We start from the raw sequence: 24,802 nt of genomic DNA on the forward strand, positions 1-24,802 counted from the left end.
AGCCAGCTTTGTTCTGACACTAGTACTTATAGTGATAATGTACATTATTTACAATCTTGTCCGTGCAATCGGACCAAACATTTTAAAACTTCTTTTGTATCTTTTTAAAAGCTTATCATTAAGCAATGAATGTACAACTTTTTCAACCTTGAAACATGTCTCTTGTAAAAAACGGACAAGACAGACAAACATTGTGATTTAAAGTAAATCAAACATCTCCCTTATAGAGCACTAAGACAGAGAACAAACAATGTGAATTATCACGGATCTCTCTCACACGCAGTAAGACGGAGACAAAACTCACATACAGAGAAAGAAAACTTAACTGACATCTTCCAGCCTACTGCTGTGGAACTACAAGTCCCAGCATTACACTAAATACAAGTTAGCTTCAACATGTTATCATCAATCAGCACTCCGGACACATTTTTTCAATTTTACATACATTGTCAAAAAACAAAAAACAGTGTGCTTCTTATCTCAACACACTGAAATCATTTACACAGAATAAGGGAGGGGCACATTTCACTTATTCAGCTGCACAGGATCAAACATACATTTATAATATACAACCTACTTGATTCATTATTCAGCTTCCAATGCATTTAGCATATCCACATATATTTCGACTTTTCAGATCTCTTAACTTTCCTGTGCCACCTCAAACAATCTCTTGGGGTTTGATCTCAATACCCCTTTGTTCTTGTCACATTACCACTTGCAACACCTTTGTTTCTCCATCCACACATATCTTTGGCTATCCCCGCTTTCTTGAAAAATTCCCTGCAGACCTTCTACTCCCCCATTTCCTTTAGTCTTTGTGCATCATATCTATGAGGGAGCTGCTGTCATTTGTTTACTATCTATATTACTCGTATTGACAGTATTCTGTTGAGTCCAAATCGGGACTCTTATCTAGTTTCTGTGGGTTGTCCTTGCACTGGACGTCCCGTTCTGTGGACTCCTTGTACTGGATGTCCGTGCTAAATAGCTTCTTTGACAGTATCTGGGACGAAGGTCTTTTGGAAATCTCTCTTACACAATTTGGGCAGATTACAGAATCTCCCTTCTTTGATATACCTCTGGGGATGGTGTCTAAAATGTTCACTCAATGTTCAAAACAATAACTCTCTAAATCCCTCTATTCCATTACATGCTTCTTTGATCAATGTCTTATGTGACTTTTATGCTTTATACATCATACATAGGTACAAACACATGCACTCAAAATTCAATCATCTTTCAAAAATCTAATCAACAATACAATTACAGTAAACAAATTGGGTTAATACTGTATTATATTAATCAGATGATACTTGAGACTCACAAATTCGCGTGTCAGGTGCCTCAGACAGACATGAGGTGACCCAGACTAGGAAGACCAACGAGTAGAAATCTACTGACCGCGGATGTTGGGGTTCAATGTGCTGGGAAACCTCCGTTGTCTGTCTTGTAGCCTGCTGGACAGCGAATCTCTGTGGCGACCTCCAAGTTGTTAGATCTAAAATTCTGACCCAAGTCAGCCTGTGGTGTCAAGTATATCTGGAAGCGCTTCAATCAGCTGGAGAGAATTGACACAGACCAAGTTCTGTATACAAGGAATATTCTCTAGTTTATTGATACAAAGATACAGGTTTTTATAGGCTACTGAATAAATGAATCCTACGTCATATGCACACAATAGTTTATACCACTAGTTTATGAGAAGCGCTACTGATTAACTTTCTCACATATTCTTGAGGTGTTTACTTTTCTCCCCCTTCTAAGGACAGATGAGCCTATTATTTCTTATCTCAAGGGGAGTTGGAGATATGCTATGTGCAACACCATGGATACAGCTCCCATACTACCAGCTGGATATGAAGCTCATTATTGTTTTCATAACTGGTTACATTCTTCAGGTGTTCTCTATTAGTTCAACTTCAAGGCCATAGGCTCACATATTGCAAAACTGCAAGTTAACAGAAAAATGAATAATCTCTTCTAGCAAATAATATTTCTATACAAGTTACAATAAAATGGCTGAACAAAGGCCTTATGAGGCCTTAACAAAAAATCATATTTAACAGGGGTGATCTGCTGCTTCACCAGAAAGTAATGGACTCAGATGTGGGATCTTCAACTGAGTGCAACAAAAGGTCAATTTATGCACGCAAATGCAGAATACAGAATGAATTGTAATAAATTATAATGTTACATCAATAAGAAAGGAGTTATTATTTTAGAAACTATCATTTCATATGGCACAAAGGTACAGCAATACATAAGTAATAAGACGTAACAAGTAAGCAGTGGCAAAAATCTGATAAATATTTGGAATTCAACCTCTAGTAAGCTCAAACTAACGTGCACATGTGATAACAGCCAGTATATTAGAATTTGTCACTGGACTTTACAGCCATATCTTGGCAGACAGCAATACAAGGCAACATTGGAACAGCTTGTTTGCAAATTAATTGGCTCACAAATTAGGTTCTATCACTGTAAAACAATTACATGAAAATACTTGCTGGGAAACTTGGTTTAAGTCTCTGTGTTGGCTTCTTTTTATTTTATCATAAGCTCAATTGTAAGCTCTATGGAATAAGACACTTTCCTGAAATAAAATCATTTTGAACTGCTGAATTAAAGCACTCACTCACATTCACAGGTATGGTGAAAAATGTACCCTACCTAAGGAGCCATTCACTAGAGCCCCAGGTGGTTTATAATCGGGGTATGTGACGCTGCAGAGGAAGGAGTGATTGGGAGGAGCAAATCAGACAGCATGAGATTTACTTCTGTTCACCACTCTTTAATGGCTTTGAGGGGGTTGCGCAGGAGGACCAATTAAAAGCCACAATCTCTGTCATTTTAATGACAGTGATGCTGATAATGATTCTAGTGTACTTTATAGGATTGTTATTGTGAATGTTTGTTAATGTAGTCATAAGGTGGTTGCTATCGACTTGTGTGTGGCGTTATCTTTTGACTCAATAATAAGCCACAGTGATGCTAAGATTTTGGGACGACCATCAAATACCCATGCAATGTCTATTTGGACATCCCAATATATGATGCTGTCATTTAGCTATAAGGCCAAGTAAAATGATCACAATATGTTTGGCCAGGTTAGATTAATTAAAGCTACTTGTTGATGGTTTGATATGGTTCAATGCATCTTTGTACATAGTTTGTATATAACCCTCAATGTGAGGACCACTTTAACACATAAGTTGGTCCAGGGCAAAGTTCAGATTAATGGACTCATTCTTCCAAGCTTAATATTAAGGTTTTCTACCTTTATCTGTAATTATTAAAGTCTCTCTACAAACTTTTATGGTGCCACTGTATTTGCAACCAAAATGTGATACATTTATTGAAAAGGTGGTTGAGGACTCTGGTAACTATAGATCGGTATGTTAAATGTCTGATATTTCAAAGGCTGTTAAGGGACCATATTCAAGAATATGTTGCAGAAAACAGTTTTATGAGCAACAGCCAGTATGGATTTGTTAAAAAACATTTATTAAAAACCATTCTTGTCCAACAAGTCTATTTGTATTTTATGAAGAAGGAAATAAGGAAATAGGGCAGACAGTTGGCAATGGATATGGTACAAGGGTAAAGCTTCAGCTTACCGCCTCTCCCCCACCCCCAATATCCACTTCTCCTCACACACTTGACATTTGTAAAATAAAAATAATAACTCTAACCTCCTCCTGGCTGTCTAGTGAACAAAGCTGTAGTCCAGATGCACTGATGCAGAATGCTGTACAGGCTCCACTGCTGCCCAGAAGCAAATGCAGTATTTCTAGAGGGGAAGCTCCAATTGTTAGATTTCAGAGCAAAGCAAAAATATATCACTCACCTGTTACACACTGACATATTCCCCCCCTGTCCACCAGCTTTTCTCACACATACCCCCTGCCCACTAGCTGTTCTCACTCTTGCCCATTTCCCCATCAGCTATTCTCACACATACCCCCTGCCCACTAGCTATTCTCACTTTTGCCCATTTCCCCACCAGCTATTCTCACACATACCCCCTGCCCACTAGCTATTCTCACTCTTGCTCATTTCCCCACCAGCTATTCTCACACAAACCCCCTGCCCACTAGCTATTCTCACTCTTGCCCATCTGCTCATCAGCTATTTTAGCACATTCCCATCTGCCCACCAGCTATTTTCACATATGCCACCCCCTGCTCATCAGGGGGTGGCACCAACTTGCTTTTCTTAAAAATACCCACCTGCCCCCTTCCCAACCAATTTTTTTCACACATGCCCTATAACGTAGAGCTCTATGTAATTTAGATGACCTTTCTCTATTTATCTGCATGTGTTAATGTTTTCTGCAGAGTTAAATGAACTCCTAATAGATGGCAACAGATGAGAGACAACGCTGCAGTTCCTTTAAATGAATAGTATGTAACGCTTGAGAAATTCAAAACATACCAGCATTTTCTCCAGCCCCATCTTGAGATGCACCCAACTCAACATTTGCATTTAAATACACTTTTTACTCATCTCTTTTGCCTACGTACATTTTTGAGCGCATATATCTGCAAGAACCTATTCATTTATAAGTTCAATACTATTGCTCTATAAAAATACAGTATACAGCTAGTTAGATAAAACTGCTCGAAAGGTGTCCATAAAATAGTTATCAATCATTTATACTCTAAGTGAAGTAATGTTGTAATTTATGCATCCAAGGTTTTTGCCTTGTGAACTATGCTGTTTAATATGTTCATAAATTATATAGAAGTTGGAAACCTATATAACTTGGAGGTTTGGTAATAACACATGTGAAATTAAATGTGGATAAATAGAATATTATGTATTTGTGGGATACAAATGCGCATTCAACTTTTATCCTAGGCGGGACAAAATTGGATGGAGAAGATCTAAGCAGAATTGTAAATAAAACATCTAGCTCTACCACTCAACACCAATCTGCAGCATCTACAGCTAGTAGAATATTGTAATAAAAAATCTCAAGAGAGAAAAGTATACTTTTTCAGTTTTTTAGAGTACTGGAGAAGCCTCACTGTCAGCATTCACTTCAAATTGGGTGTCAATTCACAAAAATGATGTCCTGGAATTGAAAAGATCACAGAGAAGGTCAACTAAATTAATAAAGGGTATGGAAGATCTCTATGATCAGGAAAGACTGTCGAAACTAGATTATGTTATGCTAGAGAAGTGTTTAAATATGTTAAAGGCACATGCCAACATTTTTGCGATAACCTATTCAATTTAAGGTCCTCTTAGATTATATCACTGCAGTGGGAAGAAAAGATATTTACTCTTCATATGGGAAAATACAGCTGTGAAACTGTGGAATGCAAAAAAAAACCTGGTATTGGCAGACAATGTAGATAAAGGGTTGGACACAACTAGGAATACAGGACTATTGGCATTATATACATTATAGAGTGTTGATCCAAGCAATAGTCCAATTGCCAGTATGGAATCATGAAGGAATGTTTCCTCTTTAAAGGCAAATTTGAGTATGATTTATACAATGTACACATTATATTGTGTGTGAATACACTGCAAACCTTTTCCATAGATCTTGAGCCACACTGATATTTTATTGCAGAAAGACAATATTGTAGCAATGTTCCTCATGTAAGTGTATATATATTTTATGATCTAGCAAATGGGATATGGTTATTGCTAAGTTTGAAATTATTGAAATAGTTAAACTAATGAAAAGGACTGTGTTTGTCCCTGTGATGCATTTGTGCATGTGTGCATGCTTGCAATTATATATGTTGTAGTTTAGAAATGTATACCAAGCATGCCTGTTTCTTTATATGAAGATAATATGTAAACATGTATTACTATCCTAGTGTTTATTTCTGTGAATATGTTTTAGGGTTTTAAAGTGCAATTTAAAAAAGCGCAATTAATAGAAGTTGGAAGCTGTTCATTATTCGCTGTAACAAAATTCCTAATTATGAGCAGAATTGGCCAAATTTAATAGTGAATAGGTATTTCACAGAGGTGTAAATTTCCAGCTACCCAATCTTCTAGTTTCACTGTTGCTTTGCCATTCTGTGAAATGTTGCACTGTGTTTGTCCAGTCACATTTTGCTGAATTCATAGTCTATGTATAGAGCTTAGATGTTGGCAGTCCATTCCTTCGGCTGTGTGGTGTGGTTGTGGTAGGACTGAGAATACTTAAGTACAAATTCCACTAATGAAGCATTCAAAATTCTGCAGCCACAAGATGAATATTCCATGGAAAAATTTTAAAAATGTTCTCACCTCTAGATTATCTCCTCTGATGATGTCGAACACAAAATGTTACAAAATAGTTTTCACACAGGGAAGTTCATAGTTCAGGATACTAGTAAGAAAAAGCAATAAGTGAGCACTTTGATCTTGTCAGATTGTAATTTTGTCCATCCTTAGTAAACATATAGGTTGTTAACAGTGACACATCATAGCAAACTGTCCATATGTTGAAGGCTGAAGTCTATTGCAATTCGCTTAATCAGCAAATGGAATTATCAGATCACGGCTATGGGTCACTTTTAATGCAGGTGCAGCTTAAGAAGATTTACCTCCATGTTCTATGAATAGGAAATGTGATAACATTTACAATCTCACAGTGTTCAAAGCTTTTAACTTCTTCAGGACCAGATGCAGTTTACACCTCTATGACCAGGCCCATTTTCACGTTGGTTTCAATATAAATTACTTTTTAATTTCTCATTCTTCCTATTCAAATTGTATGTTGTTATTTGCAAAGTATATAGACCTTTCTTTTGTAAACATTTAGACTAGATAACTTTTTTATTTTACTTTCATTAGGTAGGGAAATCCAGACCAAAAAAACCCCAATATATTATTGCACAGTTTATCCTATGGTTACTCTTACTGATCAGTAACACTCGCTGTGCTGTTTTACTTGTGTTTATCTGCTTTCAGCTCTTTGTTTCATATTTTTAATTAATACATATATTATATTTTACTTATCTATATTCAAATACATGAAATCCAAGGACAGTAGCAGGTGGGGAGTTTGACTGGGGCGGTACACCTGTCAAACCGTAATGCAGGTGTCCTAAGGTGAGCTCAGGGAGGACAGAAACCTCCCGTGGAGCAGAAGGGCTTATAGTTACTAACTTTCCTTAATTGTGAAGGTCAGTACCCCATTTAAAAGGTTTAGCTCTTAAAATGTTTAAGAAATGTCTCTGTTTTTCTGTTTAATATATTCTTATTTAGGTTTTGTAGAGAACAATAGAAGCTAATTACACAATACAATTACTCTTATTTAATATGATGAATGGGAGTCTCAATTACTATTTTTTGTTTTACCTTTTTTTTAAGTTAATATGCATTGGATAGGAGTATTTAAAATTCAAAAAATATGATTAAATTCTTTAGACATATCATGGTATTGTAGTGCACTAAGATTTACCTAAATGCACCTGCCCTACTGAGCAACGTCTCAGAAAATATATATTAATACGTTGGCAACTAGATATCTTATACAAGGCAGCATGGACTGTTTTGTCTACTTAGTACACTGCATACTAATATTTACAATAAAGAGTACACACACCAGATTCTGATCATTTACAACTCCCATCTTACACACCATACCTACAACTATCAGACTGTAATTCGAGGTACAAATGAACAGCTGGTAAGCCTGTTCTTAAATTGGGGTCAAAATGCCAAACCCCACAAGAGGAGATTTTTTTTTTCTTTTAAGCAAAATAAATAATTCAACCTAAAAACTTGCTGTAAATAATGAATAAAATAAACCTTAAATAATAAATATACCAGGCCATTAAAAAATGTCAGAGTCTGCAACAAAATGCTTAAATAAATAAATATACTTTAATTGACTGTTATCACATTTTTTTCATCCCTTTTCTCCATAAGGATACTAATAATAATTCTTCTTTATTTGGGTGATTTTTTGAAGTAAAAAAAAGTTAAATTATCTGAAGAAAATGACTGTGTTGTGAGATGGGTTTATAGGTACAATGCCAACCTTTTCAATTGTGAGCTACAAGATGATTAAAATTGTACATAAAGGGCTTCATTTACATTTCGGACACAATGTGCATCTAAGACTTACCTCAAAGAGTAGGAGTGGAAGTGTGCCCCAGCTTGTGGGTAGGGTATTACAAGTGGCATGTAACCCCAGTTGTCTCCCACTCGTAATACCCTACCAAGCTGCAACCAGTTCCTGCAGCTAGCTAACTACTTGCACCACCTAATTCCTGCCGCACTTTTTCGGTCGTGTTTAACGTGTGTTCTGCCTGCGTCTTGATCTGACTAGGGTAGTTTTTTGCAGGTAGATGCCCATAGTAGCTGAATTATTCACGGTCACGCCTACATAACTCCGTGTTCCACCCTTTCCCTCGTACTGAGACACAAGCTGTCGTAGTGTACACTTGCGTCTGAAAAGCAGACAGAACTGCAGGGAACTGTTTATTGCCGTGCACACCTCATCAGTGGAAATGTGCAGGATGCGCCTGAAATGGACTTTGCGTCCGACTCTAAATGAGGCCCAAAGCGTTATTGCTATTAACACAATTGTTTCATCTTGCAAGGGACATTAGAGGACATTTAAAATTAGAACATATTAAATTGATTTGGTGTAAATGAACTTTAAAATGTTTTTATTAAAATGCATCTATTTGCTAATATGGCATACATTGGTTAGTTATTAATTATTGACATTTATTCATATGGAGGCAGCACACTCCCCAGTGCTTTACAAATAGGAACAAATCCACTAATAAACCAGATATGTTTGTGATGTCCTTGCTAAGGGATTTGCTGACATCAGTTACTGACATGTGCAACCAAAAATATGTACTTCAATCCTGTATGTTAATCTTTTGCGCATTCACAACTAGCTTTTTAAGGGATGCACTGCCAAATTATGGAAGTCCTCTCTAAGCCATTGACCAAACCAATATAAGGCTAGCTACTGCAATATATACAGTCTATTTGAAGGTTATGTTAAACATAAGGCATGTCTTTTAGGAAATACCTGTATGTATTCTATTGTTTAAATGTAGAACATAAATAAGGACAATAAAAAACGTATTCATTTAATTTTAAGTTTATTTATTATATATTATTAATGCTCAAGAGTAAGTCATGTAACAAAATGATTACCTTATCAGTCTAACAAATTCACAAAGGACTATTTCTCTTCTTAAAAACAGTCTATTTCATGGTGGCTTGGAGATTCTAATGAAAACAGTTCAACGTGAAATTGCAGGTTGCCATACAGTTTTCCAAATTATCTTAGTACATACTGCTAGTGATCGAATATATGTTTAACTTATACAAGTTAATCTGCATATGAAGGAGTTAATGCTACAAGTCAAAATTAAACTCTAGTCTGACTAATATTTATAATTACCCTTAGAATTATAAAATGAGTTGTCCTGTCCTACCATAGATCCTAACTTGAATGTTTAAATATAACATATATTTGAGGAAGATTCACAATGAACTGCAATATGCTTTAGAAACAAGCTCTGTATTCCATACACCTGATGAATTATATATCGACTATGTCATGACCTTGATGAAGCAAAACTAATTAAAATGCTGACAGAGCAGAACCATATATTTCTTAATACTGTCATTATTTTTCCTAATAGCTTCTTCCTAAAATTATCCAAGCCTAGAGTACAAATAAATTTAGCTCTTGACAGTTGAGTATCTCCAAATATGTAGAGGAACATATTAATAGAGCAAGGTGCCCTGCTACCGATGGTAATTCAGAAGGGAATATCAGGGGCAGTATTTTAGTTTAAATATAATTTAGTAATTACTGGGTTCCCTAATTATGGAAAACCCTGCTATCTGGAAATAAACCAAAAGCAAAATATATATAACATTAATTATTGTAGTGATATTGGATTAAAGAACTTCACATTCTTCCACCATGGTATCTAACTTGCCTCTTTTGTTCATAAATATATTTGTGAAACACTAACCAACTTATTATTTTGATGAAATTTTGTTGTACTGTTGGTTCATTGCTGACCTACATGTTACATGGAAGTGATCAATATGTGAACTGATTGCCTGTTTGGACTATATTAATTTTTATCAGTCTCACCTGAAATTACAATGAAAATTAATAAGCGCAATATTTCATTTCTTAATATATTGCACAGTGATAAGTAAAAATTGTTGTGTGTAATGACTCATGAGGATGTCCTCTTTGATTCCTGTTTGGTTGGGTTGATTGGATTAGGAACTATGTCCTATGAGAGAGCTCTGCTGGTCCTCAGTTTATTGCGTTTTGTTGTTGTGCCCTTACCTTAGGCTTGATATATAGGGAGCTGTTGTATCTGAAAGATTTTATACTTTACTTATTGTTATCTATTGAAGCCTATCAACATTATTCCAATCAAAGGCTACACTTGTGCTGTCTAACTGTCATATACTACTTTAATGTTTAATTTTCTTGTTTTCGGTATTAGATGTATAGCAAACTTATAATGAATCATTATCATCAGTGTGCAAAGACTAAAGAAGAGATTGAACCACTAATAATCAACACTCACCCTGGTATATGATAAAGAAAATATACTGATAATTGGTCAAAAAGATCATATTATCACAATCTGAATATTCATAAAAGTTAACCATTTTCAGGATTATTAAAAAGCCAAAATGTAGCAAAGTAAAAAAAAATGAAATGCTAACTGCATTAATAATAACAACAAATAGGTGTACATTAGTCAGGATGTATTTAAACTGGTGAAACAACCATTTAAAAATAGTAACGTTGGCAAGTATATAGAGTTGAAAAAGGAGTAAGAATACCCCATTTTCTCCATTGATACCCAGTATTATCATTTTTACACACAAAGGAAGATTTTTAAAGCCTGCAGTGTGTAGAATTTTGTTTCCATGCAGCTGACATCACTATACATACTGATTAAATTATCACCGCTTGTATATTGGTATGTACACTAGGTTGTTCTGTAACAGTTTGGCTGTTGTGTTTCGAGATAGTGACAAATGTTACCTGGTACTACTTGCCTTATATATTTTTCTTCAAGTTTCTTTAGAGTCTCTATGATGCAAAACGCCATTCCTTTAACATTGGCATGGATTATGCTTGATTTTCACTCTATATGGGATATTTAAATTAACCCATTATTACTTTTTTATTGCTGGTTACATAATCTTGCATAATGTCTCTGTCACAAATTTCTTTTGTTAAATAGATGCTTCTTTAGATCTTAATATCGCCTTCTATGCCCCCCGAAGCTATGAGTAAAATCATCTAAGAACAGAGATAATTTCTTTGCTCATCCTGTAGGCTCTGGCTTCATACACATATTCTGGATAATGGGAAAATAGATCATATATTGTTAAAAATGGCTCTGCCCATTCAGGTTGACTGGAGAAAGACAATATATAATCATAATGTCATGTGATCCTAATAGGTTTTGAGTGCATATCCACTTAGATCTCCCTTTATGGGTAACAAAACAATTGATGTAAAAGTCCTAGTTATATATATTCTTAACAAGTGGTTGAAGTGGAAATTTAGAAGTGGCAGTTTGGAAAATGTAAGTGTATGGAATTTGATGACTTTACAATGAAGGTAGCAGGAGTAGTGGCGGTATGGCATAACACAGTATACCAGCCAGCTTCCACCTCTGATTTTAAGACATAGCAATATATTCACATTTTCTTCTTGACACCCTAGCTGCTGTTTTCCATCTGATTCATGTAAACTTTTTACTATAATTTATTGCTATAAAAATTATTTATTAGTACTTTTATATTCATTTATTGGTAAAGCACCACATTGCTGCTAATCACTTGACAGTGGGGAATCAGCGTGGATTAAATCCTGTATTCTCTGTGTGCTTGTAAATCAATGTTGCATATAAATATACGCTGTATATATGAATGTATGGAGAATTAAAAAGGAAAAAGCTGATAAAACTAAATATATAGAAGCCAGTTAGACACTGTTGTTTGCAGAACCTACCATAAATCTAACTATTTTGAAATCGATAAGGTGTTGACAATAACATATTATACTTTGTAGCACCATGTTAATGCATAGTTTAAGCACACAATAGTATTTGGCCAAGCCATTTACAAAGTTGCGTGCTTCTTATAGTTACATATCTTGCTCACCGCTGTTTCTTCTGGGCAGAAGTTACCAATGGCTATCTTTTCATAAAACTATTGTGTGACTACTATCAGACTAATTATGTATCATGCTTTATTGTCAGTTTCTATCAGTATGTCATTTCCTAAGTTTTAACAGAGTAAAAATTGTATGATTAATTTTCAGATAAAGTTAATAGTAAATTAATTAAAGAGAATAGATTATTAATGCAAGACTGTGGCCTGAAGCTGTCATTCTTCATCTGGATCCCATGGCAAGAAAGGTTAAATATCTCAGGTTCAAACTAGTAATGAGCACATTGAATCACCTCTGTATTAGAAGTCTTATTATATTATATTACAGTATGTCTTCTATAGTTATTTAGTATTCACACTGTGTTTCATCTTCATTGTCTCATAAAACAACAGAAAATGAGTTTGAGGATGAAATTGGTAGTTACAGTGGGCCTCATTTAGGATTAGGAGCAAAGCAAAAAAAAAAAATTGCATATGTGCTCCTGGATAAGCCATGTTGCAATACAAGGAGTGCAAAAGCATTTATTTTATTTATGCATTTATTTACTGCATGCAAGGAAAATACCGACTGCCTTTGCATGAAGCACACACATAAATACTGGTCAGCTTTGTTTTTACTATGCAGTTTAGAGTTAAAGGGCCTGATTCATTAAGGATCTTAAGTCCATTTACGTGGCGGATTTAGCGTTTTTCCATTCTGCGCATGCTCAAAGCTGAAGCATACGCCAAAGAACGCAATTCATACTTGCACGTAAATTATACTTCCGATAGCCTGATTTGAAAGTGGAACAAGGAGGGTAAGGGGCGTATGCATATAGTCAATGTACAGTAAGGACGTGCCAAGGTTGAGCGCAAAGCACCCCAAGCATCCACTGCTTAATACATTTACCCCATAGAGTGCTACATCTGCATCATAATATAATTCTAATTATATTGCATGCAGACACCTACCCAACATGACCTGACCACTAAGCATAATCATAATGCATATCTTTTACACTTTATACAAACATAGGACACTACATGTGCCCAGCAAGACTTGAATAATCCTAATATACTGATCCTAAGAAATGTCAATTACACTCTGTATTACACACTACAAACATAGAACTATGGCCATTACTACCAGGGTAGCAGGTATACTGCTATGGGGCTCGGCTGCTAAAGGGGTAAATTAGGACACCTCAACTGCCAGGTCTCTTGTAGCTGGCACCCACGGTTTGAACCTGCACCCCACTGTGGGGTTTGCTCTAGAGCAGGCAGATTAATGAGCTCCCTGCTGTGTGATCACCAACCAGGCAATTGATTCATTCGACTCCCTTCTTATTCTAGAAACAGTGAAATGCAAAGTGGGTGCAGTGGCAGAGAAAAAGGGGGTGACTGGCTGGTTAAGATAAGAAAGGGGAATGGAGGTAAAGGGCCCAAGAAATCTTGAGGTCCCCTTCAGAACTTTGCTATGGGGCCCCTAAAGTTCTAGTTATACCCCTACAAATAAACCACACATATCCAACTTAACTGGACCACTGAAAATGGTCATAAAACATTTCTAGTAAACTATATACAGATGTGTGTCACTACTACAGCCTGGTTTGACCTGAGCACTGAAGGTAATCCCCAAAACATTATAATTCTAAACTTAGTAAATTGTTATAGGATCCTAAATTGTTAATTTCTCAATATAGATGATTTAATGTCTTTTAGTGTCCTAATTGATATATTCTCTTTTAGTGTCCCAATTGATATAATATAACAAAAGCTTATTAGAAATATGCTGCACCAGGTTTAGACAGCTCTATACAGGTAACAGCCTCTGTATGGAGATTGAACTGAATAAAAGGCTTATCCCCTTCCTAGTGGAATGTTGTGATACTGTCTTGTGAAAGTGAGTATGCGAAACGCACGTCGTGGTTCACCTCGCTATGCTTTATTATAATAGATCCTTTCTCTTCTTTTAGTCCTAGATAACAGTATTCAGCGGCACTACCCCTGGTATATCCAGGATGTGAACCGCTTAGAGTAGTGTTCTTTTCTCTAACTTTATTATAAGTAGGCTACTGTTAAGATAGCATTTATTCAGGAGTGACAGTATCACAGCATTCCACTAGGAAGGGGATAAGTCTTTTATTCGGTTCAATCTCCATACAGAGGCTGTTACCTGTATAGAGCCGTCTGAACCTGGTGCTGCATTTTGCTCAATTACTTTTTTCTCTTGCACCTAGCTAATTCCCAGATATAATATTTATTTATCTGTTAAATTTCAAACAGCTTTTGTTATATTATATCAATTAGGACACTAAAAGAGATTATATCATCTATTTTGAGAGATTGACAATTTAGGATCCTATAACAATTTACTATTGTGATTATTGATTCACCACCAATATATACCCAACACAGCGAGGCAGGGCAGCAGCACACATTTTGCACTTTTGTCACTGTTAATTTTTGTTTTTAAATATTTCGCTACTGGTGGCCCATTGCCCATTTAGGGATCATTTTAATATATATCCAATAAAGTATTTATTTTTAAATATTACTCTATCACTTTAAGAGTGCCCCTATTTATATTTCATGATTTATTTATTTTTCTTTTGCTAGTTTCTATGAGCTATACATGGTAGGGGAACACCACTCAGGTAATTGTTGGAAATTTACAATTCAATTATATATTATACATAACATACAGGGTGAGTGATTGCCTAGTGTGGTGGATACTTTCTTTACAAAGTAGAGACATTGTGTAATAGACACACATTTTCATACATAAATCTTCAAAATGTGGGACAGTCTTTGAAAACATGGATTATTTGGTAACTATGTTTTAGAAAACATCCCACTGTATGTATAATTGAAATTAAGTATGCCTTTTCCATATTGTAAAATACATAGTCACAATAATATTATTGTTTAGCTGAGAAATGTGTAATCACTTGTCATGTCAGTATGCAATGAAATGGCCATAGATGACCATATGCCCCACTTGGCAGGTCTGCAAAGACTTCAACCTGGCCAATTTCTATAAATCTCCATTTTGACATTTAGTGAAAAAACTAGGAAATAATACTATACCTGAGGTTTTAAAAATTATATGTTTACAATTGATATATGAATTTTCACAATGTCTTGTGATGCAAATAATTGTTGTATAATTTTGAAAAATACTTTTTATGCATCTTACTTAGAATACACCTTATCACAAGCTTTGTAAAATAAAAAAATAAAAAACATTAATAAAAATATAATTTACCTGATTTGTCAAAAAAGGGACTAATGCCAATTTGCTCATGTCCAGAATGTGGATGCCCACATATGCAGCAATGTAGATCTGAACGATTCTGACACTTACACCTGCCTGCATCTGAAGAGGCGGTACAGTGGGGGGCATTATAACTAGGCCAGGTACAGTAAAGGTGTGTTTACACAAATGCTGCCCATGCAGACCTGCAGAAACATGCATATATGCCTGTGCAGAGACTTAACTTTTGCATCTGCTATAGGGCAGGTGTAAATATCACTGATAATGACTTGCAGTAAACCAGGCACATGTAATGCCAGTTATGGAGTAAATACATCTTGAGATGTGTGCGGCTCTGCATGTGGTGGAAATACACAATTTTACCTTGATATTTTTTTAAGGATAAACTACTCTCATTATAGGACCAACATGCATCAGCCCCTTAATGTATGTTTAAATGTAACCATTAAAGTGCCCACACATACAATTTGGATGGCAAAGAAGACAGTTTTAGATCCACTGGGTGTAAATTGACACGTATATGGAAACAAGCAGACCACTGATCCCAGTCTACACCTGATGACAAGCCATGAGAACTTTAGCAGGATGGATGGTAGATGTGGACGATGTCAGCATCCTACCACCCATGTAGTAATTTTCCGACCAGGCTAGTGGAGTGTCATTACACCTGGATATCCGATGCTCATCCAGATCTTCAGGATTTGGCAATACACATGTATTTAAATGGTCAAATCTATGGCCAGCTTAATTGCTGGATCTGCACATGTTGTTACTGTCACTACACTCCCTTCTCTCAAGTGTTTGTCACTTCTCACCATGTTGTAGACAATAGGTTATTGTAGTGGTTCCCAAACTGTGCACCGCGGCTCCCTGGGGTGCTGCGGCGATCTCACAGGGTTGCCGTGGCCAGGGCCGGAGGTAAGCAAGGTAGGGGACTACTTGGTAATTATTTGGGCTTAGGGGTGCCTTGAAAAAATTATGGAGACCCTATGGGTGCCTCGACCTGAGAAAGTTTGGGATCCACTGGATAATATTGTCACTAATTAATTGATAGTGTTATCTATAGCCTAAGGAAGGCATACTGTATCTTCAGTTGAGACCTGGTTGCTCTTTTGGAAACACAGCAGACTGGAACACAAAAAAATTCTAAATCAATAAAAGAGAAATATTAGCGTGATATTTTATTATTGTAATATTCATAGTAGAAAACGTTCCATATATCAAAGTATATAAAATATAATAATGTCCATTTAAGAACAGATAGTATTAAGTTAATAGAAAAACATTTTTATCACAATTATGTCACCTGAAACATCTTCTGTTCTGTTTAGATCAGGATCTCTCAACTCTGACCCTCAAGTACAAATCATATATTGAGAATATCTGTTTGAGGGAGCAGGAAGAATAACTACTAACCCAATCAGATAGATTAATTAGGTAATCCTGAAAACACAAGCTGTTATTCTTACTTGTGGACTATATATCATAAATTCTGATTTAGAGCTGCCCCAACTACTAATAGTCTGAGATATCAAATTATGTCATTGTAAACCCAACAGTACATACAAAAAATTAAAAACAAATAAATTAACCCCTAAGTAAACAGTTATGTGCATCTCTAAAACAGTTCTTGGTATCCTTAATTCCCCTTTAAAAAAAATCTATTAATACAAGAATAAAGGGCAGTTGGTTTCACTATTAATAAATGTTCATAAGTAGGAACATTTAGTGGAAAGGTCAGCATGGCTGTTAAATTCTCATTTTTAATATTGGCTTGTAATAGAAAATAATGTTTATTCCAAAATGCCTAGAGCCAGAGATTCTGATGCTGCAGACTGCTGTACAACATGAAGAAAATGTCTTTTTTTATTTTTGAAATTATCCATTTCCCTGTTATCAACATAGCGTGAAAGGGCTTAGCAGCCATGATGCTGATGGTGAAAGAAGAAGAAATTACACATTTTGCAACAGGTCAACCTTTACACAGCTGGGAATATTGGAAATGACATGGAAGCTCAATGAACTGTAACTAACTCCATACTGTTTGATGAATAGGAAAGACACTAGCACAAGGCAGGCTTCTGAAAGGGATGGGTAAAAATCTGTCAGAAATGCTATAACATTGATTACAGTGGGTACACTGCTTAACAATACTTTGTAGGTCATCTGTGTGAATGTAGACTTGAAGCAGAACAGTTTGAGCACCAGTGAAATTGTAAAATACTCAGGGATGAAACCAGCTGAGAGTGGTCACTGAACCGCTCCTAGAGTGAGTGATAGTGTAGTGAAGTGCTAGTGACATAGTGACATGGTCCGATAATCCTGTGGGATTAATGGGAAAAAATGTTCTACTGTCAGAAATTCTACAATCTAATTTATTGCTTCATCTTAAAACAGAATAATGGCTATTGCATATACTTCCATAAAATAGTATTATCTACATAACATGTCTGGTGCCCAAGGTACTAGGTCTACGGTTAAAGTATGTACATTGGAAGAGAACTGGCTGAAGAATAGAAGACAAATGGTAGTTAGAAATGGAACATATTCAGAGTGACAAGTTATTAGTTGTATATCACATGAAGCAGTATTAATGACCATATAGAAGGTGTCGAAGGCAAGACGTCTATATTTGCTGATGACACTACGTTATACAGTGTCACTAACGCAGAGCAGGATTCTATCTTACTACAGAAAGATTTACACAAAATGGGAAACTGGATAGGGGAAATAACCTAGCCTGATGGAATATGTATGCTACTAACACATTCATTGGAATACAGTTGGGGAAAAATCAGAAGCAACACATAGTGCCAGGTAACTGCTGCTGGTGGTAGTTACTATTTCAAATACAATAATGGTGATAGTAGTTAAACCAACTTAAAAAGCCTGCTTACTATACTGGAGACATTGAGGAAATAAAGACTTACCCTAGTGAGAGTGAAATTGATGGTTTTAAGGCAGCAATGGGCGGACCCGCCACTTGTATAATATATACAGGCGGCGGGTCCACCCATTGCTGCCTTGAAACCATCAATCTCACTCTGCCCATTGTAAGTGACAAGATTCCCACTCGCCGTGTTTTCTCCAGTCGCAATTTATAGCTGCCGTAGATCATAAATGTCGGACATACTTTCTATCTGAATTATGGTAAGTCTCTATTTCCTTAATATCGTCCTTATAATAATCAGCGTATTTAAGTCGGTCAAACTATTGTCGGCATTATTGCATTCGAAAAAACATACCTCACCCACTGCTGCAAAGGAGATAAATGCACTCTATGTAAACGTAATTTTACCACTGAATAAGTCACTTGTTACACCATATCATGAATATGGGGTACAGTTTTAGGCACCAAACAGTAGGAAGAACATATGAGAACTAGACAAGTTTCAGATGCCAGCAACCTCATTAATACAGGGAATAGAAGGATTAATTATAGCAAACTTATGATTTAACTTTCCATGTCTTTTGGAAATTAGGAATAAAGTGTCTTCAAAATGTTTTACTTATAAACATATTCAAGGTCAATACGAGGCTCTAATATACCTAAATCATTAGATACAAATAATATATATTGTGAGTGGTTGTGTTTGGATAGCAGTGAGTCAGTAATATGCATATATATTGAATTAATGGTATATATAATAGATCATGAATCATAAATGATCACAAAAAACACAGAGAATCACACAAATAATTAGCAATCTGTATTCTGCAGTGCAGTAGAAGATGTATGTAAGTTCATCTTGAAGGGCTAGCATAGAGCTTAGAGCAATAGGCTGATTGTTTTTCCTACTTATTCTTACACATAGTATGCCACTCTAATATTGATGGCACAGTATAAGAGTGGTACAAAGAGCATTCTGTATTCATTAATCTTAATGATTATGTATCCCAAAACTTTCTTTGGCGCACCTTGGTAGACAGTTCAAAAATGATTCCTGTATTCAAAGTCATGCACAAATTCAGGTACCCCCTTGCAATTTCAGACTTAGAGCAGAGATTCAGTAAGATCTTGCTCTGTGTGCTAAACCATGTTACTGATAGCAGAGGTGACCACAATTTTTCTTAGTCTACTAACACATATATTAACATAAAGTTTGGAAGTATTCGAAAGTTGGACTTTATTGATGGGGGGAGTGGAATTTTTTTCAGTCACAATGGGGTTTTTCTTTTGCCTAATTCTAAATCAACGCAATAACACTATGAAGATTTTTGTTATTGGTACCACTGTGTACATACAGAAGAGAAATCAGGTGCATACTTTACATATTTAAAACAGGTAAAGTTCGGGCAAGTAATTTATAAGAAAAGTCCAAACAGTAACAAACTAGTATGTTAACAAAATACAACAAAAGGAAAAACAAAATTTTACATTAGAGTGCTACTCAATCTTAAAAGAAATTTAAAGGGCATATGTTAATTATCCTGATATCACATTCTCAACATACCATGTAAAGAGAGGAGCACAATCAAGTCTGAATTCATATATCATACATATGGAACATTAGTATGTGACCATGTATAATCTAGTTAGGGCTATTATAATTATATTGGATATTTGGACTGACTCACAAACTTCTATAGAGAGGAGGTTTTGACGGAAGGTGTCGCTGTCTCAGGGTTATCCAACCATGGCTGATATATGTTTTTTAATTTGTCAGAATGCTCCGATGAAAATAAACCCCTTACTTAAACGAAAGACAGCTATCTATCAGTTTTAACCACTATGCCCTCATGGGTAGGTTTGGGGAAAAGCCAGCTCATAGGCATTAGCTTCCTGGCTAGGAATAACTATTTATGTTGCATTGCTTATTAATTGGGAGGAAGGAACTTTCTAATTAGTCACAACAAATAAACCTTCACATCTAGTGGAACTGGACACACTATCACATTTCAGATGAATTTAGAAATCTGACTACAATAATCTTCAACTACAATGCATTTAGAGATGATAAGGAAAGTTACATCTAAGCTACAAAGTTTGGGACACTGTTCCACATCTTCTCTATTAAAAAAATAGCTATATAGGGGCCATTTGTGATCAATGAACAATAGATAATGGAATTAATCTATCTATCAAACAGAAGAGACCCCCAAGGAAACACATAAATCATCTTTCCAGTCAGCAATTTTAGTGGGATCAATATCAACTCTCAAGGCTTGCTACACTTCATTATCTGGTATTGAAATAAGAGTGAGTAATCTAGCACTGGACATTGGACACAGAAAATCACGCTATTGTACAATATAATTCTAAAGTGCTCACAGGTACTGCTGCCTGGATTTGCTAAAAAAATATATCACCACATCTTATATATAAAAAAATTACATAAGTAAACTACAATGACTCTGTTCCTGGTTGATGCTTTGACAATAATAACTGAACACCACAAAATTGAATATTTCCTTTGTATTCACTACAAATTATGCAGTAAAAAAAACAAACCAGTCCCAGTTCTAAGTCAGAAATCAGTGAAGCCAAAGTGTTTTTTGTGAGTTTGACTCCTCCCCTCAGGTGCTGCATGCTTCAATGATGAAGACTCATGGAAGGTTTTAACTGTGACACCCTGAATATATATTTATTTCACATGTCACCTACAGGAGATGCCTTGGCTTTGGCTGGTGAGCTTATCCCAATAGCTATGTTGTGCACAAAATTCTCCTCCTTTTGTTGGAGTCCTTCCATATAATGTAAGTATATAAAAAAAAATCAGAAAAGATACATAGTATAGTAATAAAAAAATATATATATATTCAACAATAAATCACTAATTTTATATGAGTGGAATTAAAGAAATGCTTTCTTATAACTTTTTTAAAGGGGGATCTTCTAAAGTGATTATCCCTTCACCAATCGGTATTGCATTTACATGAAAAAAAGCCTTAATTGTAAATCATGCACCGGTTCTTGTTGAATAGAATAGGTGGAAAACCCTTCACTGTATGGACACTTACAGACAGTGATAGAAGTTAAAGCTCTTAACAGTTAGATATTAAATATCCTGCATCTGCATAAACTTTACTTTTTCTTTTCTTATTCATATATCACCAAAAATAAAAGGAATGTTCCACATATTGCATTATCCTTACAAAACTGATTTATTAAAAATGATTAAAAATACTTACACTGAATAGTGTGAATTCAAATGTCTATGAAATGAAAAAAACCCTTAAGGGAAATATGAGTCTCTCACCAGACACTGGACGTTTATTAAGCATTTAAATTATATAGATGTTCCTCCTGGGATTTGAAGTATAATGAATATAATCAGTTAAAGTGAAAATCTCACAAGTCCACAGCCATTCTTAAGCAGGAAATTGCACTATAAGGGATGGTGATTCTGAAGATTTCAACTTCCTGGAGCTAGAAACTGCCTGTAATCACTAACTGCCCTGAGCCAGGAACTAGCACAAAGCCTGTAATCACCACCAGACTATAGCCAGAAATTAGCACTGTACCTGTAAATATCAAATGCCCAGAATAGTATTAGCTGACGCTGTTTTTATGAATCTCCATGTAGGTTATAATAAATCTAGTTTATAATAAGCTAAAGGTTACTAGCAGCAGATGGATCCTGGAATAGTTATCTCCCCTGGGTATCTTGACATATCTGCCCTGAATTATCATGTGGACATTGCATGTTTTCATAAACTCAACATATATTTGATGCTGATTTTCCATGCATAAAGCCTATTTGGTTGAAGTGAATTATAAAAGTGATAACCAGGTTTAATCTGCATGCAAAGATTTTTTAGTGAGAGTTTTTATTTCCACCATGAGTTATGAAATGGTCACATTATAATTATTATAATTGTCATTGATTTGTAAGACGACACAGAGTTCTGCAACTTCAAACAATGGATAAAACGGCATACATGAAAGAAGGACATACACTGAAACACATGAAATGTAGACCAAATTAATCTAGATATGAAATCAGAGGTTAAGGATGGCCATCATCTTGAGAGAACTTACAAGTTAATGGAAACAATGGCACAGAGTAGAGATTGGAACAGTTGTGGGGTTGTACTTGTGAGAATAGTATATGTGGGGTAGGGTAAGCTCTAATAAAGAAGTGGGTTTTTTTTGAGAGTGTTTAACTATTTGAAGGCTGAGGGTGAGTGTGATTTTTCATGCTAGGGAATTCCATAAGTGGGCAGCAGCATAACTCTTGTAGTCAGGAATAAGAGACGGTTATCAGAGACTGGGGGTATATTTACCGGGCAGCACGGTGACGTAGTGGTTAGCACATCTGACTTACAGCACTGGGGTCATGAGTTCAATTCTCAACCATGGCCTTATCTGTGAGGAGTTTGTATGTTCTCCCCGTGTTTGCGTGGCTTTCCTCCGGGTGCTCCGGTTTCCTCCCATACTCCAAAAACATACTGGTAGGTTAATTAGCTGCTAACAAAATTGACCCTAGTCTGTATGTCTGTCTGTGTGTGTCTCTCTCTGTCTGTGTGTGTGTTAGGAAATTTAGACTGTAAGCCCCAATGGGGCAGGGACTGATGTGAATGAGTTCTCTGTACAGCACTGTGGAATTAGTGGCGCTACATAAATAAATGGTGATGATGATGATGATGATATTTACTAAACTGCCGGTTCCTGCTTCAATCCAACCTAAATACAGCAGCAAGACTGAAGTTCCTCTCTCATATCTCTACAACATCACTCCTTTATATATCTCAAATATAATCTTGAAATACTTCCCTGACGCCCTCTTAGATCTAACGCTGATATGCGCCTCACATAGGGGTATATAGGCAACATCTCCACTTTTTAAAAACCGCAGTTTAGTAAATATACCCCTACGTGAGGCGCATATCAGCGTTAGATCTAAGAGGGCATCAGGGAAGTATTTCAAGATTATATTTGAGATATATAAAGGAGTGATGTTGTAGACAGTTTTGTAAGTGAGAGTAAGTAATTTAAATTGGATTATTGAGGATGTGGGAGCTGTGCTATAGTGGATGTAGAGATATGAGAGAGGAACTTCAGTCTTGCTGCTGCATTTAGGTTGGATTGAAGCAGGAATAGATGGGTGTGATGAATTCCAAATAGGACTGAGGTTACAGTAGTTTTTGAGACAAGAGAATGGAATGGAGTTTTGCTTGCATCTTGAGTAAGAAAAGGCTGTATTTTTGCAATATTACAAAAGTGGAGGTGACAGGACTGGGTGCCAGACTGAATGTTAATAGTAAATCAGAGGATGGAGGCAAGTGTGATACCAAGATAGTGGGTCTGGGAGACTGAGGAAATTGTGGTGTTGTTGACAGTGATAAAAATTTAAGGGGAGGTGGTGAGAATATGATAAACTTGGACATATTGAGCTCTGGTTCATTCATGTAGACATATCAGAGGAATCAGTTGGTCATACAGAATAGTATAAACAATGCAAATTAACTACATTTGACCCCCTCCATGTTTGCCCGCATCATTCAGGAAACTGTGGACCTAGAAAAGCCTTAATGAAATACAGTTAACAAATGAGGGTCCAAAAATAATATATTTTTATTGTAGAACTCAACTGGGACTCCGTCTAATCCAGGGATTTTCCCATTACAGAAGGACGCAATGGCATTGTTGACCTTTTCCAATGTGAGGGCATCCAGCATATAACACCGGTAGGGCAGAAATAAATCTGTTCAAATATAGCTCTGAGGCTACCTTTTAGAATTCAGTGGTGATGGAGAATAGGAAATGGTAGTGATATCAAAATTGCTTTTATCTCATCAGGTATGGTGACAAGATTACCCTGAACATTATGGATGTTGGTGAGTCATGCTCTCTGGCCAGGAATACCAGTAGCATTTGCACACTCTTCCAACTCAAAAATATTTTTTTAATCCAAAACAATATTCTTTTAGCTTTTTGCATTAGGAATATTTTATCTGCATTCATGGTAAGATCAGTTCCCCACTATTCTGCCATCCCTTTCATGGAACTTATGTCTCTAGAAATCAATCCTCTGGAATAGACTTTTAAAGCATTCCAAGCCACACAGAGTGTTGCTGCATTCCAATCTGTGTTAAAATATCAGGACCATTCACAGCCTAAGCATATCTTACTAAGTAAGTGTAGCCAAAATGAGTTACATTTCCAGAATATTTGAGGTGGTTTGAGAGCCATTTTAGTGACAGCATAATGGGAAAGTGGCCAGAGACTGAACTGGGAACAAACTCTGTTGAATCAATGAAAGCTAGAATGTGTCTCTAGTAATGAAGACATAGGCAATGCAAACTAGCGAGGCATAAGAGACAGAATGACATGAAAAGTGCTGTAACGATGTGGGTGGCTCCACACATTGTGGAATGTGAGAGTATTGAGGCATAAATGCTGCACACATAGGGCCTGAGTCATTAAGGAGAGCTAAGCAAAAGAAATTA

The 24,802-nt window shown here is 36.0% G+C and overlaps 1 protein-coding gene across 1 annotated transcript in view; it reads left to right on the forward strand.

Annotated features, from left to right (window-relative positions):
- The window catches only part of GRIN2A (glutamate ionotropic receptor NMDA type subunit 2A), a 502,726-nt gene that overhangs the window by 84,181 nt on the left and 393,743 nt on the right, over positions 1-24,802 (forward strand). The window lies entirely within an intron of this gene.

Source organism: Mixophyes fleayi, chromosome 7, assembly GCF_038048845.1.
Source record: "Mixophyes fleayi isolate aMixFle1 chromosome 7, aMixFle1.hap1, whole genome shotgun sequence".
In the NCBI taxonomy this organism is placed as follows: domain Eukaryota; kingdom Metazoa; phylum Chordata; class Amphibia; order Anura; family Limnodynastidae; genus Mixophyes; species Mixophyes fleayi.